This window comes from Phacochoerus africanus, chromosome 14, assembly GCF_016906955.1.
Source record: "Phacochoerus africanus isolate WHEZ1 chromosome 14, ROS_Pafr_v1, whole genome shotgun sequence".
Lineage (NCBI taxonomy): Eukaryota > Metazoa > Chordata > Mammalia > Artiodactyla > Suidae > Phacochoerus > Phacochoerus africanus.
This window is the reverse complement of record NC_062557.1, coordinates 15,921,421-15,937,534: the sequence shown is the minus strand read 5'-3', so window position 1 is coordinate 15,937,534 and position 16,114 is coordinate 15,921,421. Positions and strand designations below refer to the sequence as shown.

At 39.9% G+C, this 16,114-nt stretch overlaps 1 protein-coding gene across 1 annotated transcript in view; it reads left to right on the top strand.

The window, feature by feature from the left end:
• The first annotated feature begins 548 nt into the window (after nt 1-548).
• TANC2 (tetratricopeptide repeat, ankyrin repeat and coiled-coil containing 2) overlaps nt 549-16,114 on the top strand; it is a 361,658-nt gene continuing 346,092 nt past the window's right edge. The window contains 1 exon segment of the mRNA XM_047758672.1: nt 549-683. The gene's annotated coding sequence lies outside the window, so the exon portion shown is untranslated.

Genomic DNA, 16,114 nt, shown 5'->3' with positions numbered 1-16,114 from the left:
CCAAACTGTAGAGGGGGCGGGGGCGCGCGCGCTCCACCACGCACGCGCCCCCACGCACGCGCTCTCCCTCCGCGCTCGCGCTCCTCCCCACCTCGGCCCGGAGGGGGCGGGGCTGCGGGCGGCCTCTGAGGGTGCGACGCCCCCGGCGCGGCGGCGGCGCTAGCGAGCGGCCGGCCGGGCGCGGGTTGCTGGGCGCGTCGCTCTCGCAGGGCCCGCTTGCACAGCCGCCTCGTGCGAGCCGCCCGTCCGGCCAGGGAAGCTGCGAGTGCTTCGAGCGCCCGGCCCGGGGCCGCTAGCGCTGCCCCCTGGCCGCCGCCGCCCTCCGCGCCCTCCTCCGGGCGGCCCCGCCCCCGTTCCCATCCCCCTCGCGCTCACCTCCCGGCTGTGCAGCGCGCGAGGCGGAGCCAGGCGCCCGCGGTCGCCGCCGCCGCCGCCGCCGCCACGGAACTGAGGGGCTAGAGCTTTCACCCGAGCCGCCGCTGACAGGAGGACCGCCGCGGGCTGCGCTCGCTGCGGGGAGGCCCCGCCGCGCCTTTCCCGGACGCAGACCTTCCGCAGGCGTCGGAGCACAGAGAGGTGCTCTGGGATCGCGGGCGGCGCCGGCGGGCGGCGCGGTCCTCACAGGAGACCCCGGGGACTGGGGCTTGACCCCGAGGTGCAGCGAGCCCCCCTCAGAGCATCAGGTGAGAAACCCCGGGAACCTGGGAAGGGAGGGTCGCTTCAGTGACAGGGGCGTTTGCCTCCGACGCCTGGGCTCCGGGGAGAGGGGCGGGGGCGAGCGGGGAGACAGCGAGATGGGCAGCGAAGTGACTCCGGTGTCCAGGGCATAGTGGAAGGTTAGCTCCAAATGTGGCATTCGGGTGTCTTCAGAAGAGTCCAGGGTCGGTCACTTCGGTGTCACCGAAGGTGTCGTGGAATTTGGTACCGAGAGAGGCTCCGGATGACAGGGACCCAGGAGGATATGCGAGGCAGATTGCTAAACGTGGCAGTGAATGTGGTGCAGAACGAGTTGCAAAATGTGCCCCCAGAATGCAGCATAAAAGTAGTTGTGAAATGTGCCAGGTAAGGCACAGGGTGGGTTGGCCTGTGTGGCGTTGAAATTCACGGTAGAAGTGTTGTTAGTGATATTGCTAATTCCTCTGGGAAAGGAGGCGTAGTCAGTCTCAGCAGAGATTAATAAGGCTCATTGCTAGATATTTTATCACAGGAAATAGAGAGGAGCTATGATATGCTATTTTTTGAGATAGTGTTCACGTGAAAGAAGCAAGCAAATTGTGTCTGGTTGTGAGATGGGGAAGGAAAAATAGGGCTAAAATAATTCCAGGGGTTGCCGTCAGCGAGTAGAGCCCTGATACAATCGTCGCCTGTGTTCTATTCCAGGTGTGGAATGTTTGAAATGGTTTTCACCCATCATAAAGAATGATAATTAACATTAGGAAGAAGATGTGGTGTTTTGAGTGTCTTTCACTGTCTTGTCTATTCTTCTCCAGGGGGAGAAAAAAAGATAACAAAACCAACACAACAAAACACCCCTCGTCTTGACCATAATTCTGAGTTCATGATCATTAGGCAAAGGGACATTTTTCTGTAGGTACCCCTTTCTTCATTTTTACACAGGTGAAAATTTCTGGAATGAGGAAAACAAAACAATATGGTGAACAAAAGGGATAAATTTTCAGGCATTTTGAGTGGTTGGAGCCAAAAGCTATTGCAGTGGTTAATTACAGTGAATGACAGTAGTGAAATATTCTTGATGTTGGGGTGGGAAAATAGGAAAAGGAAATTGAATACAATAAATGTGGCATGATAAGCAACAACATGGATACTGTCAGTGGAGCGCTTCTTGCAGCATTTCCCAGGTAGATCATCTTAGGAATGTAAGCATAGAAATAAAATATTAAATATTCTCATTCTCTCTCATATGTGTGTATATATAAATAATTACTCACATGCTGCAAAACATTGTGACTTCCATTTAAGAAGAATATCTGTGTTTTGAGAGGATTGTTAGAACATAGCTGGAATTTCAGAAGTAACAAAAGACAGCTCCATGAGCTATTTAATACAACTTATATGCATACATTCGTGAGTGTATGCTATGAAACAAGCACAAATATCTGCATGTGATCATTAGGATATAGTTAATTATTGATGAGATTTTAGTGTCTTATGTTACAATTCTTGCTGAGAAACTGAATTATTTGCCAGAATGTTGTTCCTATAAGAACAGTAATTTGCCAGATAATCTGAAAATGTATACTGATTGGTTTCCTCCTGGATTCAGATTCAGCCATTGACGGGATCATTTGCTTCAAAGACAAAATTGGATTTTCCTTGGTGATTAATTTTGGGTTTTAGTCTTTTCTGTTGCTATGTCCCTCACCTTGAGGCTATGTTGAGGCTCAAGCACAGGGGAGAGGGCCAGAGAAGAATAAAGAGCAATTCTGTTGGGTCTTCCTGTTTTGTTCTGACTGTAAGCCATATGTACTGCCACCCCCTACTGTCTGTAGGAAGAGGTGTTACAGAGCCCCATTCTTTTCTTGTTATCACTGCCCCCTTGTGTAAGGGAAGAAATTGATAGTTGCACTTTGGGAAACTGCTCTCCTCAGATTGTTCTTGATAGATTTGTTATGTAGATTATAATCACTTAGGCAGAGTTGCAGCGCTTTAAATTTGCTGTCAGTCTAGCTTCAGCTTTAACATCTGTTTTTTAATAGTATCTAATTTTAGTCAGTAATTCAGAATGCTAAGAGTATTTTCAGTGTTTGGCAAGATAGTACTACTTGATGGTACTAGGAGTAGTACTAGTATAATGGCTCACCTTTACTTAAACACCTACTTTGTGTCAGTCCTGTTATACAGGGTTTTTGTTTGTTTTTTTAATCAATTCCAACACCGTATGAGCTATGTACTGTTATCTCCATTTTACAAAGGAGAAACTAAAACACTGAGATGTTAACGTAACTTGCCCGAGATTATTTAGCTAGCAAGTGGAAGAGCTGAATTTCATTTCAGGAACTCTGGCTCCATACTCTGTGCTCTTCATCAGTACACTATATTGCCCTCTCAGTCAAATTAGTATTTACACACATCGTTAAAATGCAGGTGCCCTTCAGAAGAAAGCAAATACTGTAGATATGGATAAGCCTAAGTAAATAGTAAGACACATAAATATTAAGCCTACAAATACACCAAAAATACACTTACTGTATTTGTAGGGACATTTCTCTTTAGGAATTTATTTTTTGTAATTTATTTCTGGGATTATGAGTAGAGGACCAGGATTTACGTGGTTAAGGAAATATTTGTGATGGAGGTTGGTTTGGGGGCAGCTTTAGAGGTAGAAAGTTTTAAGTGGTGTGGTGTGTGTATTTGCGTACATAGGGTGCAGTAAAGGTTTACTGGTACTTTTAAGGAAATCAATCTCTGTAGAGCTATAGGAATAAGTTTCTGTAGAAAAACTATTTTTCCTGCCTGCTTAAATTTTTACATTTCAATTTTATTTATTTTAAAAAATAATTAACAAAAATGGATTGGGGGAGTGCCTGTTGTGGCTCAGCAGGCTAGGGACCCAGCATTGTGTTTGTGAGGATGCAGGTTTGATCCCTGGCCTTGCTCAGTGGATTAAAGATCTAGTGTTGAAAGCTTAGACGTGGGTCATAGATGTGGTTGGGATCAGATGTGACTGTGGCGTAGGCCGGCAGCTGCAGCTCTGATTCATCCCCTAGCCTGCGAACTTTCATATGCTGCAGGTGCAGCCATAAAAACAACAACAACATCAAAAAACAGTGGATGCGTATGTACCTTTAACCTCTTCCTTCAACGGTTATTTGCTCAGATTTTTCTTGCAGTAAAACATTGTTTTATAAATATTGACCACGTATGAAATAATATTTATAAAAATATGTAAAGTATAAAAGAATAACAATGCATGCAACCAACACTTACATACCTTTCACAGAGTTTAAGACATGTAATATCACCTACACTAGTAACAATTACTTTCTTCTCTTAGTCAACCTTTCTTCTATTTTGTGAATCACATATGTCATGTAATCAAACACTTCCTTCATTTTTATATATTTTGGTTGACAAGGAAATTCAGTATAATCTGGTTATGGCTAAGGTGTATTCATGTATGTTTATGTACTTTAGTATATTTAATAAATTGTCTTTCACTCGCATCATGCTCTGTATTTATATTGGTTTATGGTTCATTTTAGCATACTTATAAAACCTAATTTGGTGTTTGCATCTTTATCATAAAGTTTTACCAACATGGTTAAACATTATTATTCTCCTCTTTCATCATTGATTCTTGTCTGTCTCGTGCTAGCTCTTTTGCTCCCCCCCATCTTTCTCGTAAAGGCCTTTGTTCTTTTGGTACTTTCGTAATGGCTCTGTGTACATTGTTTTGAATGGAGAAGGAAGTAGGCCTAGAAAAGAGTGTACTAAACTGGTAGTTTCAAAAGGGGAATTTTAAGGTAGTTGATAGTAATTAGATACAAAGAAGAACAAGTGTGATTAAAGGAATGCATCAAATTTCTCTCCTTGTCATTTCTTCCTGTTACAACAGAATTAAAATTGAATTTCTGAGATACATTGCTTGGGCACACTAGTTGAATTATGTTGGATTGTGCTTACACAGGATCACCAGCATTAGCTATAATATTTTTAGTGATGATACCCAGATTTTATTTCATGGAGCTAAAACAAGCTGTTGCTGATGGTTGTTGACTTGTCTAGTACTAGTCTGATCAAGGTAACAAATATTATAAAATAGTTTGGAAGCTAGTTTAATTATTTGGACTTTTTTTTTCCCCTGAGCATTGTCATATCTCCTGAGTGCCTGTGGTCATCAAATACTCTTATCATTTGGAGAGAAGGCACTGTATATATAGTTTGGTCTTTGTTATAATATCATGAAAACTACCACTTGGTTTATTTGAATGGCATTTTTTTGTAGTCACTTGAATTAGATGATAATTGTATATGATTTTTAGAAAGTGAGTCAAGGAGATGTATGAATAGTGATTGAGACTGTATCATGTCCTCAAAAGTCTCTAAAAATCCATGGAGGAGTTCCTGTTGTGGCGTAGCAGAAACAAATCTGACTAGGAACCATGAGGTTGAGGGTTTGATTCCTGCCCTTGCTCAGTGGGTTAAGGATCCGGCATTGCCATGAGCTGTGGTGTAGGTCACAGAGGTGGCTTGGGTTTGGTGTTGCTGTGGCTGTGGTATAGGCCAGCAGCTATAGGTTCGATTAGACCCCTAGCCTGGTAACCTTCATATGCCACAGGTGTGGCCCTAAAAAGCAAAAAAAAAAAAAAAAAAAAATCCATGGAGATAAATAGGTTACAGGAAGGGCTTAAAGACTTACAGCTGTGTTTCCCCACTCTGGTCCATTTTCTTTCTTTTAGAAGATATTTTTACCTTGAATATTTAAGATTCAAGGTAGTATTAGATGGAAAACGAGAAATTTGGGCCTAGTTTTAGAAGGCTAAAGCAAGGTGAGGGTGCAATCAGTGAAAAACTTTCTGGAAGGGATCTTTCTTGTAGCAAACGCTGAGTAAATAATTGCAATACCATGACTTTTTTCTAGAAACAAATTTCTTTTATTAGGTCAATTTATTTTATTTACAAAATCTTTATAAATCATATGGAAGCTGTTTTTGTGGATGTTGCAAGGTAAGTTGCTTTTATATGGGCCACACACATTATAGCAGTATCTTATTATGTTCAACTTCTGTTTCTTTTTGAATAGTTAAGGATAAATACGATTAAGGTTAAGAGGCAAAAGAATTAGGTTGGTTTTAGTTGTCATCACGCCTTTTCTTTACCCTTTCCTTTCCCACAATATCACTTGCTGCCTTTACTCAATGCATGACATACTCCCACCTCTCAAATGCCTTTCTTTTGATCAGAACTTGAGAGATACTGATGTCAGTCATTTAAACTGAGTAGTTGCATGATAGTGAATAATTTTTTTGGTATGTTTTTTAAAATTTTCATTGCCTTAGTAGTGATTTATCTGACAGGCTCATCTTGTGCTGCCTTCTGACACCCATGTTATGTCTAACTCTGAAGAAGTTTCTGACAAAATGTATTATTCGATTCTACTATTTTTTTTCTCAGCAGAGGTATCCCAAGTGGAGAGGTTTGGAGCAGAGCATGTAAGAGAACATTTTTCTTTGTTTGCTCTGGTCTGAGTCTCTCATATATGTATTTTGTATTAAAAGGGGTCATTGTTATATGAAAAAACCCTTGATTTTTATATATTAGTTTATTATATAGACACATCATGTTCAAGGTATATGAGTTAGATTTGTTATGTTGGGAAAGTTGGGGGATTTCTATGCAGTATATTAATACATTAAATCATTCACTTAAATATTTATTGACTACCTACAATGTATTATATGTTTATTGACTTCCTGATAATGTCACCTTTACTCCTCCAGTCTTTCAGGTGAGGGTAGGCATTTCATCTTCTTCCTTAAATAAAAGCTAAATTTGTAATTCACAATTCTGTGTCTTGGGAGTTCCTTGTGGCACAGCAGAATGAGGATCTGTGGCGTCACTGCAGCGGCCTGGGTTGCTTCTGTGGTGCAGGTTTGATCCCTGGCCCAGGAACTTCTGTATGCCACAGGGGCAGTTCAAGACAAAAAAAGCAAAAACAAAACCCAAACAGTTTTGTGTTGTAGATATTCATTCTACCTTTGGGAAAAATATAGTTGAAAAAAATGTTTTAAAGTTTATGACTTTCCTAAAGTTTCACTGACCATTGTTGATAAATTTTACTCTTTAAATGGCAAGAGTATCATGAAAACAGTGACTTGTAGATGTCTTTTTATAAATGTCAGCAAGTACTGCAGACCTAAAATTCACAAAGAAAGTATATAAGCAATGGAAAACTTTTGTGATTCCAAACACTTATCTTTGGTCCAGGTAGCCATGCTTATTTCCTTGTCTGTAATACCAGGTTTGCATTATCATACATAATTATGTCAGATGACATATCTGATTATAGAGATTGACAACAAAGAAATAGGCACCAGTTTTTTCTTGGCAGGGAAACTCCCTTGCCCCACCTGTGGGGACATCTGTAAGTAGATTAGCTAATAAATTTGGAAATGGGAGTGGGTATGTATAAACTGTGATTTAATCATTTAGGCAGGAGACACTGCCTCAGATCTCAGTAAATTCCCTCTGCTTAAGTGAAGGAAGTTTCTTCTTAGCCCTTTGTTCCTAATTTTGTGTTAAGGGGTTCCACAATTTCTAGCTCTGACTGCTGAAATTTGATAAGGCAAAGCTAAGTCGCTTGATGGGTATGGGTACTCTAGAATTCTGTTTCTGTTCAAATTCCATGGAATCCTGTAGAGCTCCTGAGGATTGTGTTAGGGTGAATGAAGGTAATTAGCTTTAGTACACATGTGGAATGAAGAGTTACTACATACTCAAATTTTGCTTCAGCCTCACAGAATCTTAGCTCTTCCTTTTTTAGGGATTTAAAGAGGAAGAGAAACTTCCTTTGGAAGTTGTTATTCAGACATTGCTGTATTGTAGGATGACAACACTGTTGCTTTGTTGTAAGAAGCTTTTGAAATTTTAGAGTCATGAGACTGCATAGAAGAGAGAACATGAGTTTGTGAGTTTTGTTTTTTCATTGAATTTGTGAGTTTTTGAATCATGAAAACAAGGTCAAATTATCACTCGGTAGCTATTGTATAATGTGCTAAAAACTCTTGCAGGGTTTTGATGATGATGAAATAATTTCAGTGAAAAATCCTTAGGACGATGTCTGGTACTTAATAAATGATAATTTTTATTAGGTTTTGGGAAGTGACCTGTTTTTTGATGTGTGCTTCACAATAGCTCCTTTCCACAATATTTTACTAGCATTATCAGTCCAGCTTTTTCTTGTTATTTTGTCTTCATCTCCTTTTTTTGGCTGCCCTGAGGCATATGCAGTTCCCTGACCCAGGGATCAGACTGAGCCACAGTGTCAACCTTCATCCTTAACCCACTTGTGCTGGGCTGGGGATCGAATCTATGTCCCAGCGCTCCAGAAATGCTGCTGATCCTGTTGTGCCACAGTTGGAACCCCTCTTGCTCTCCTTGTCAACCTAGCAAGGTTTTTTGAAAAATCTGTGTTAATTTGGCTACTCATTAGTTTTGTGTCTTGATAATTTCTTTTATGGAGGATATGAAGAGAGCTGAAAGTTCTTGAATAACTGTAAACTTAAAAATAAAAACTCTTAGAAGCAGGATGCTCTTTCTTGGGCAGACTCCTAGTATGCATTTCTTTTTGTACTATTTGCCTTTGCACCACAAACTGGTGAAAAATTAATTTTAATCTCTTCCCTAAGATGGAAAACCACAGCACTTCTTGAGACCTTGAGCCCTTTGACAGTTTTTTCAATTTGATCATGTATTTTCTATTTTTACAAGCATTTCATATTTTTGTGAATAACTCAAACTTTATGTGATAACTTTATCTGTGCCCCCCCTCCCTGCCACTATGTGCCGTATTGTTTGCTTTTTAAATTGTCTTTTAAAAAAATTTGTACGTGATAGTCAGGGTGGTTGGTTTTCTTTTGTGATCTACTTAATAAAAAGTACTTGCCTATTTACAGTGTAAAATAATATACTAGAAAAAGTGCCCCTGTAAGTATACAAACTCTCATTTTTTTCCCCCAAGGTTCAATTATTTCTGTAACATTTTGCCTGTTTCTGCTAATTTGTGTACATAATGTGCGAGTAATTATTCATTGAATATTTTTCTTTAAATGCACTTGGCTCACTTTATCTTAATTTTATCCTTGGTTGTAATATCCATAAATTAATAAGTTTGTGCTAGTTGTAAAACAAAAACTAGTTTAATCCTGAAGATATCTTGCTTAATGCCTTGGGAAAGATCACTTGTGTGCAAATTTGGTTCTAGATTGGATAGTTTTGTATTTTTAAATAAATGAACTTAATAATGATTCCTCACCTTGCTTTAGATAATTTTTTTTTTTTGTCTTTTTGCCATTTCTTGGGCAGCTCCCGTGGCATATGGAGGTTCCCAGGCTAGGGGTCGAATCGGAGCTGTAGCCACCGGCCTACACCAGAGCCACAGCAACGCGGGATCTGAGCCGCGTCTGCAACCTACACCACAGCTCACAGCAATGTCGGATCGTTAACCCACTGAGCAAGGGCAGGGACCGAACCCGCAACCTCATGGTTCCTAGTCGGATTCGTTAACCACTGAGCCACGATGGGAACTCCTAGATAATTTAATTCTATTTTGTCTTTGGCTGTATTAAAGGTAGCCATTTACTGTCAACAAATTTTAATTGTCATTACTTATAGTAGATAACTGGTATCTCCTCCCCCCTCCCTACTTAAAAAATCGCAAAAGTATTTCTCTGCTTGCAACCACTAAAGTAAACAAACCAGAAGTGAATAAAGAAAAAATTAAAATTTCCCTCTCTTTTTCTACTTTTATTCCTTGAGGTAGGCCAGCATTAACCAACACTTTGAGGGTTTTTTTTGTTTGTTTCTTTGTTTGTTTTGCCATGCCAGCAGCATGTGGAAGTTCCCGGCCAGGGATCAAACCTGTGTTGCAGCAGTGATCTGGGATGCTGCAGTGACGATGCCAGATCCTTAACCCACTCTACTACAAGAGAACGCCTCACTTTGAATATTTTTTTTTAACATATTCCTCTTTGTTCCAAAACCTTTAAGCATATATATGCACACACACACACATATAGGCTTTTTGTACCTTGCTTTATCCATTTAAGAGTATGTCATGGCTATCTTCAATTTAATAAATGGAATTCTAATTTTAAAAAGCCGAATAACATTCCACAGCATACTACACTATAATTTAGTCTGTTGTTCTCCAACTGCTGGATGTTAAGATTGTTTTCATTTTTTTTCTCTTATAAACATTAGTCCATTTTTACTCATGACTAGACAAACAAACATTCTAAAGAAAACACTAGCAAAATAAATCCAGCAGTGAATTTAAAAGATAATACATCATGATCCAGTAGAATTTATTCTAGGAAGTCGAGGACAGTTAAATATTAACATAATTTGTTATATTAACAAATTTCAAGATAAAAACTATGTGATTATCTCTTTTGGGGTGATTTGGGAGACTTTGTATTGTATTTATATAAAATGGCATAGGGAAATGCCTGCCTGTGTGGACAGTAGTTTAAGTTTTATACAATTCTTTGGTCCTCACAATTGATAGAGACCATTTTCTTGGAGTCTTTGGGAGGACTTCATGGGACCTGGGTCTTGGCTCTGACCTTGGCTTCATTACTGCCTTTTGGTTGCCAGAGCCTAGTATTCTTGATGGTATAGAAATAAGCATACTACCAGAGACTGGGATGGATGATATGTATGAGTCTGTCCAGTTTAGAGCTGGCACCTTTTAAGATCTTGTATTTGATTACTTAGGGCTTAGTGAGCACCTTCTTGGCCTTTGTACAGGTGCTCATTGTCTTGGAAATGTTGGCCTGAATCTTTTTGAGGCCTTTCTTGTTGTGCTTGTTGGCAAAGTATGCATTCCCTAGCATCTGCGTTTCTTGAAGTCATTTCTGGGACTGGTGGTATGTGATAGTTATTGTTCTTGAATTTGGCCTTGTCGCTGCTGCCAGCTGCAACTCTGGGAGTGGTAGAGACTGGAGAAAGACACCCATAACTATCTTTATGGATGCCAGAAAATCATCTGATAACATTTTAGAGTAATTTCCTCAGATTGTATGTGACATAATTTCTGAATTTTTGATTGAGTGAAGGTGCTTCTCTTTTTTCTTGATTAATAGATGGTATCTTGCCTGGATATAGTGTTCTTGGATCATAATCCTTTTTCCCCCCTTATATAGCATATATACCTTTATCTACTGTCTTTAAACTTCTCGTGCAATAGGTAAGTCTTATACCAGCTTGATTCTTTGTAAGTAATTGGTTCTTTGTCTTCTACGCAAAAAGTCCTGCCACTTTTCTGTGACCTGAGATGATCAGATCTAATCTCATTATGTACTTTATCCTTTTTATGTCATGTGAAACCCAATATTGCTAGTTCATCTCTCATTTTCTAGAGTCTAATTCCTATCTGTATGGTTCTGTTATTTTTCCCTTTTCTGACTCCAGTTTTTCTCCTCCCCCCCCCCCTTATTCTTTAACGTTTGGTGTTAATAAAATCATTTTGGTCATTCTCAGTTGATATTCTCAGGTACATATTTTGCTTTTGCAAAATGTAGTCTCAGTTTTTTTGTTTGTTTGTTTTTTTAGTTTCAGGAAAATTTTTTTGAAGTATGTTTTTACTCTTTGTTCTGTTCTTTGGTTTTCTTCTTCACAGGTTCCTATCATCTGTATCTTCAGTCTTCTTTGCCTGGCTTCAGTATTTGTCATTTTTTTCTCAAATTCTTATCTTTTCTGAATTAAAATTTTTTTTTTTCTTTTTTACCTTCTTTTTTTTTTCTTAAGGATCTATGTGTTTTTAATCACTCATCTTCATTTCTGGAATGTTCCTTTCCTTTTAAATTCTTACCTGAGTCATGCCATCTCATTTTGAGTTTTTATAATTCTGTTTGTTATTCTTTCATGTCTTGTTTCATATTCTTAAGGTCTTTTAGCTCATTCTGAAGTAGCATGTTATAATTTTGATCAGTTATGGTTTATGTGGACTGTCTTTCCAGCATGCGTTCATTGTCTGCTGGGATGTTATTCTGCTCCAAATTCTCTCTAGTCTTATGACAATGTTATGTGGGACTGACCTTGATACTTTTCTGTGATGTGTTTTTACTTTAAATTCATTATTAAATGAATCCTTTAGAATGTGCCTGGCTTCAGGAGAGCTTCTTCTAACTTCACCGAGCTTTTTTTTTCTGTTATTTTTGTGTAGTGTTAAAAAATATGACGGGTTGCTTTTTGGCTTTAGTAGTTCTGTCTGGACCTTCTCTTCATCTCTCTTGCCTGATCTCAGTTTTCACCCCTTATGATCCTGAACCTCTTCTCTGTGCTTTCTGGATTTCACTGTCAGTCATCTGCAACACTCCCTTTTACCTTTAAGTTATCTCTCCACCTTATTACCTTCTTGCTCTAACTGAAACTTACCTCTCCCCTGAGGGCAGTTACTTCCCCTAGAGAGTTCTTAAGGGGTGATTCCACCTAGTGAGGTGCTTTAAGTGTTCTCTTTGCTTTCTCATAGTTGCTTCTAGATTTCTGGGCTCACTGCTAGTCTCCTACTCCTCCAGTTGTAATGAGTGGTGATGTCAGTATTCGTGCAGATGATCCTGCTGACATTCTGGTCTCTGGACTTCCTCTTCCCTACTGATCTTATCTTCTGCCTCAGCCACTCACTGCATATTCTGTGCAGGTGTTTTTAAACCCTCAGTACCTCTGCGTTAACTGGGGAGCTTTGACAAATTACAGATGCCTAGGACTTCCAGAGATTCTGATTTGCCTAGTCTGAAGTGTGGCCTGGGATATTATTTTTAACAGTTTTCCAAGGCAGCGTTAATGTGCAGCCAGGGTTGAGAGTCATTGCCCTAGAACTTATGACAGAAAAACATATCTTATTGTAATATCAATTTCTGGCATTTCACTCTTTAGCTACCATCTCCATTTTTTTTTTTCCTGCTTCATTTCTAGTACTCAACAGCCTTAATTCCATGATCTCACAGGGACCTTTTAATTTACCACCTTTTCACTGTTGCTCAATGCATTCATGCGCTTCCTTTTTTAAAAAAAACTAGCTGAATTCCCGCAGTCCTTATTATAGTTGCTCTCCTGCATCTACCTCAGCCCTCTTGACTTGACCTTTTTCCCTTGGTTTTTGTTGCCTGGTTAAAACCACTTCCACCTATTTTATACCTGTAAACTTGTAGCTGAATATGGGTAGTGCACAACAACTATGTTGGCTTGAAATTTTTGGCCAGTACCAAATGACTTTAAATTCCTTATTTAGTGCTGCCAAGATCCTGCTGTATTGTTGTAGCCCTTCCATGCTCCCATTCACTTAGATGATTCTGTCTTTCCCTTGCACTCAAATTTTCCACATTGCCATTTCCATCCTCTCTTTCAGCTGGTGACGTTGCTTTCTGTTTTACTGAGAAAACAGAGTCTTCCCACCACCTGCATCTTTAGCGGTGTTATTGTGAATTAATTGTCTTTTCCTCTTTAGAAGGACATTCCCAACAATTGTCTATTATTATTATTATTTTTGGCCTCATCCGAGGAATGTGAAAGTTCCTGGGCCAGGGATCAAACCCGTACTGCATTTGCGACCTGCACCACAGCTGTGGCAACACCAAATCCTTAACCTACTGCACCACAGAGGAACTTCTGTGGAATTGTCCGTTAAGAACCTACCCTTTCTTACCTTCTCAAGGACATTCTTCCTGTAATTCTTTTCTGTTTCTCCTTTTCAGGACTGCTTTCAACAAAATAAGAAAAAAATGCAATTTGTTTCATCTTAGAGAAACCGTCTCTTAACCTTACTTCTTCTATTTACCACCCCATTTCTTATCTCATATACCAGGCTCCGCAAAAACAGTTGTCTTTGTTCACCTTATCGAATTTTCTTTCTTTCTTTCTTTCTTTTTAAGTAGCTTTATTGGGGTATAATTTACATTTCACAAAATTTACCCATTGTAACAGCATAATTCAGAGATTATTGGTAAATTTATAGAGTTGTGCAGTCCTGTTTTATAATATTTCTTGCCATCACCCCCCTAAAATTCACTTGAGCCCACTTGCATTTAGAAACATTCCCAACCCCATCCCTGGGCAATAGAAAGCTCTGTTTTCTGTTTCTCTAAATTGGTCTTTGGACATTAACATAAATAGACTCATACAATATGTAGTTTTGTTGTGCTTTATACTATGTAGTCTTTTTCTTCTTCCTTCTTTCACTTAATGTAATGGTTTTTTTGTTTGGTTTTTTTTTTTTTGTCTTTTTGCTATTTCTTGGGCCGCTCCCGCGGCATATGGAGGTTCCCAGACTAGGGGTCTAATCGGAACCGTAGCCACCAGCCTACGCCAGAGCCACAGCAACGCGGGATCCGAGCCGCGTCTGCAACCTACACCACAGCTCACGGCAACGCCGGATCCTTAACCCACTGAGCAAGGGCAGGGACCGAATCCACAACCTCATGGTTCCTAGTCGGATTCGTTAACCACTGCGCCACGACGGGAACTCCTAATGTAATGTTTTTGAGGTTAATCCATGTTGCACACATATTAGTACTTTATTTTTATTGCTGAATATTATTCTGTTGTATGGATATAGCACATTTTGTTTATCCATTCTCTAAATAATGGACATGTAGATTGTTTCCTTTTCTTGGTTATTATGAATAATGTTGCTGCAAATATTTAGGTACGAGCTTTGAGTGTGGAAGTATGTTTTAATTTCTCTTGGATGGATTTCTAGGAGTGAAATTTCTGGTTTTGTGGCCCATTTTATTTATTTATTTATTTTTTATATAAAAAAATGTTTTTTCTCTCTTTAGGGCCAAACCCCTGGCATATGGAGGTTCCCAGGCTAGGGGTCGAATCAGAGCTGTAGCTGCTGGCCTATGCCACAACCACAGCAATACCAGATCTGAGCCACGTTTGTGATGTACACCACAGCTCACAACAGTGCGGGATCCTTAACCCACTGAGAGAGGCAAGGGAATCAGACCTGCGTCCTCATGGATGATAGCCAGATTTGTTTCCACTGAACCACAATGGGAACTCCCCTAAAATTTTTTTATTTTGGACTGCAGGCGCAGCATATGTAAGTTCCCAGGCGAGGGGTTGAATCAGAGCTACAGCTGCTGGCCTATGCCACAGCCACAGCAATGCCAGATCCAAGCTGCATCTGAGACCTACACCATAGCTCATGGCAATGCTAGATCCTTAACCCACTGAGTGAGGCCAAGGATTGACTCTGCATCAAGGATACTAGTTGGGTTTGTAACTGCTGAGCCACAGTGGGAACTCCTGTGATCCATTTTAAGTTAATTTTTGTATGTGGTGTGAGGTAAGGATCTAAGCTTATTTTTCTGTGTTTGGATATCCAGTTTTCCAAATACCATTTGTTGAAAAGATTATTCTTCTATTAAATTGCCTTGGCACAATAAGAAATCAATATCTGGGGTATGATTATCAACCTCCTATGGCTATCTCACTGCCTGGAACTTGCTGTTAAATGTCCAGCTGGTACATTAGTCTACTGCTTGCTCCTAACAGGACTACAACCTCAGATAGTGGAGATACTGCCCTTCCTGTTCACTTGCCACTGAGATGGCTACTATAACTGGCAGTGCTGCAGATTGGGTCCTGTTGGGCAATGACTGCAAAAGGGCTGGTTTTCGTGGCCTGCCTCACTGTGGTTGAATACATCGGTTCTTGTTGGGAGGATTGAGAGTAGCTACAGGCAGAAAGATGCCAGAGGCTTACTTTGCTCTTATACAGCATTAAGCAGTTTGCATGAATAAACACTCCTGAGTTTGTTGTATGCCTTCAGTTGATTTCCGGAGTGCTGAAAAGTCAGATTTCCATTCCCTTTTGAACCCATTCCAACCAGGCTTTCTCTTCCACCGTTTCACTGAAACTGCTTGTTATGATCGTAGATGGCTTTCACATTGCTTAATCCATTGGTCGTTTTTTAGTCTCTATCTTGCTTGACATATCAGCACCATTTGATACAACTGATTACTCTCTCCCCTTGGAAGTTTGTGGCTTCCAGGATGCCATTATTTCTTGGTTATTCTGTGTCATGGATGCTCTATTTTAGTGAATTTCTTTCACTGATTGCTTTTCAACTTCACAACCTGTAAGTTGTAGTGCCTTAGGAATTTTATCTTTTTTGAGGACATTGCTTCCCCTTTTGCCTTCTCAAGTGATACCCCCTTCCTTTTTTTCTTTGCATAGCCCTCATAGCATTGGACCTGGAGATTGAGTTTGTATCCTATTTATTCCCCTTTTCAGCATTCAAATCATTCTCCTTCTCTCTTTCCTAAAATTCTCTAGCTTTGACTCTCATATCATCAAATTTTATTTACTGTAACCCCTTGCTTTTGCTCTTGACTGTATCTACTTGTTCATTCCCTACAGTGAT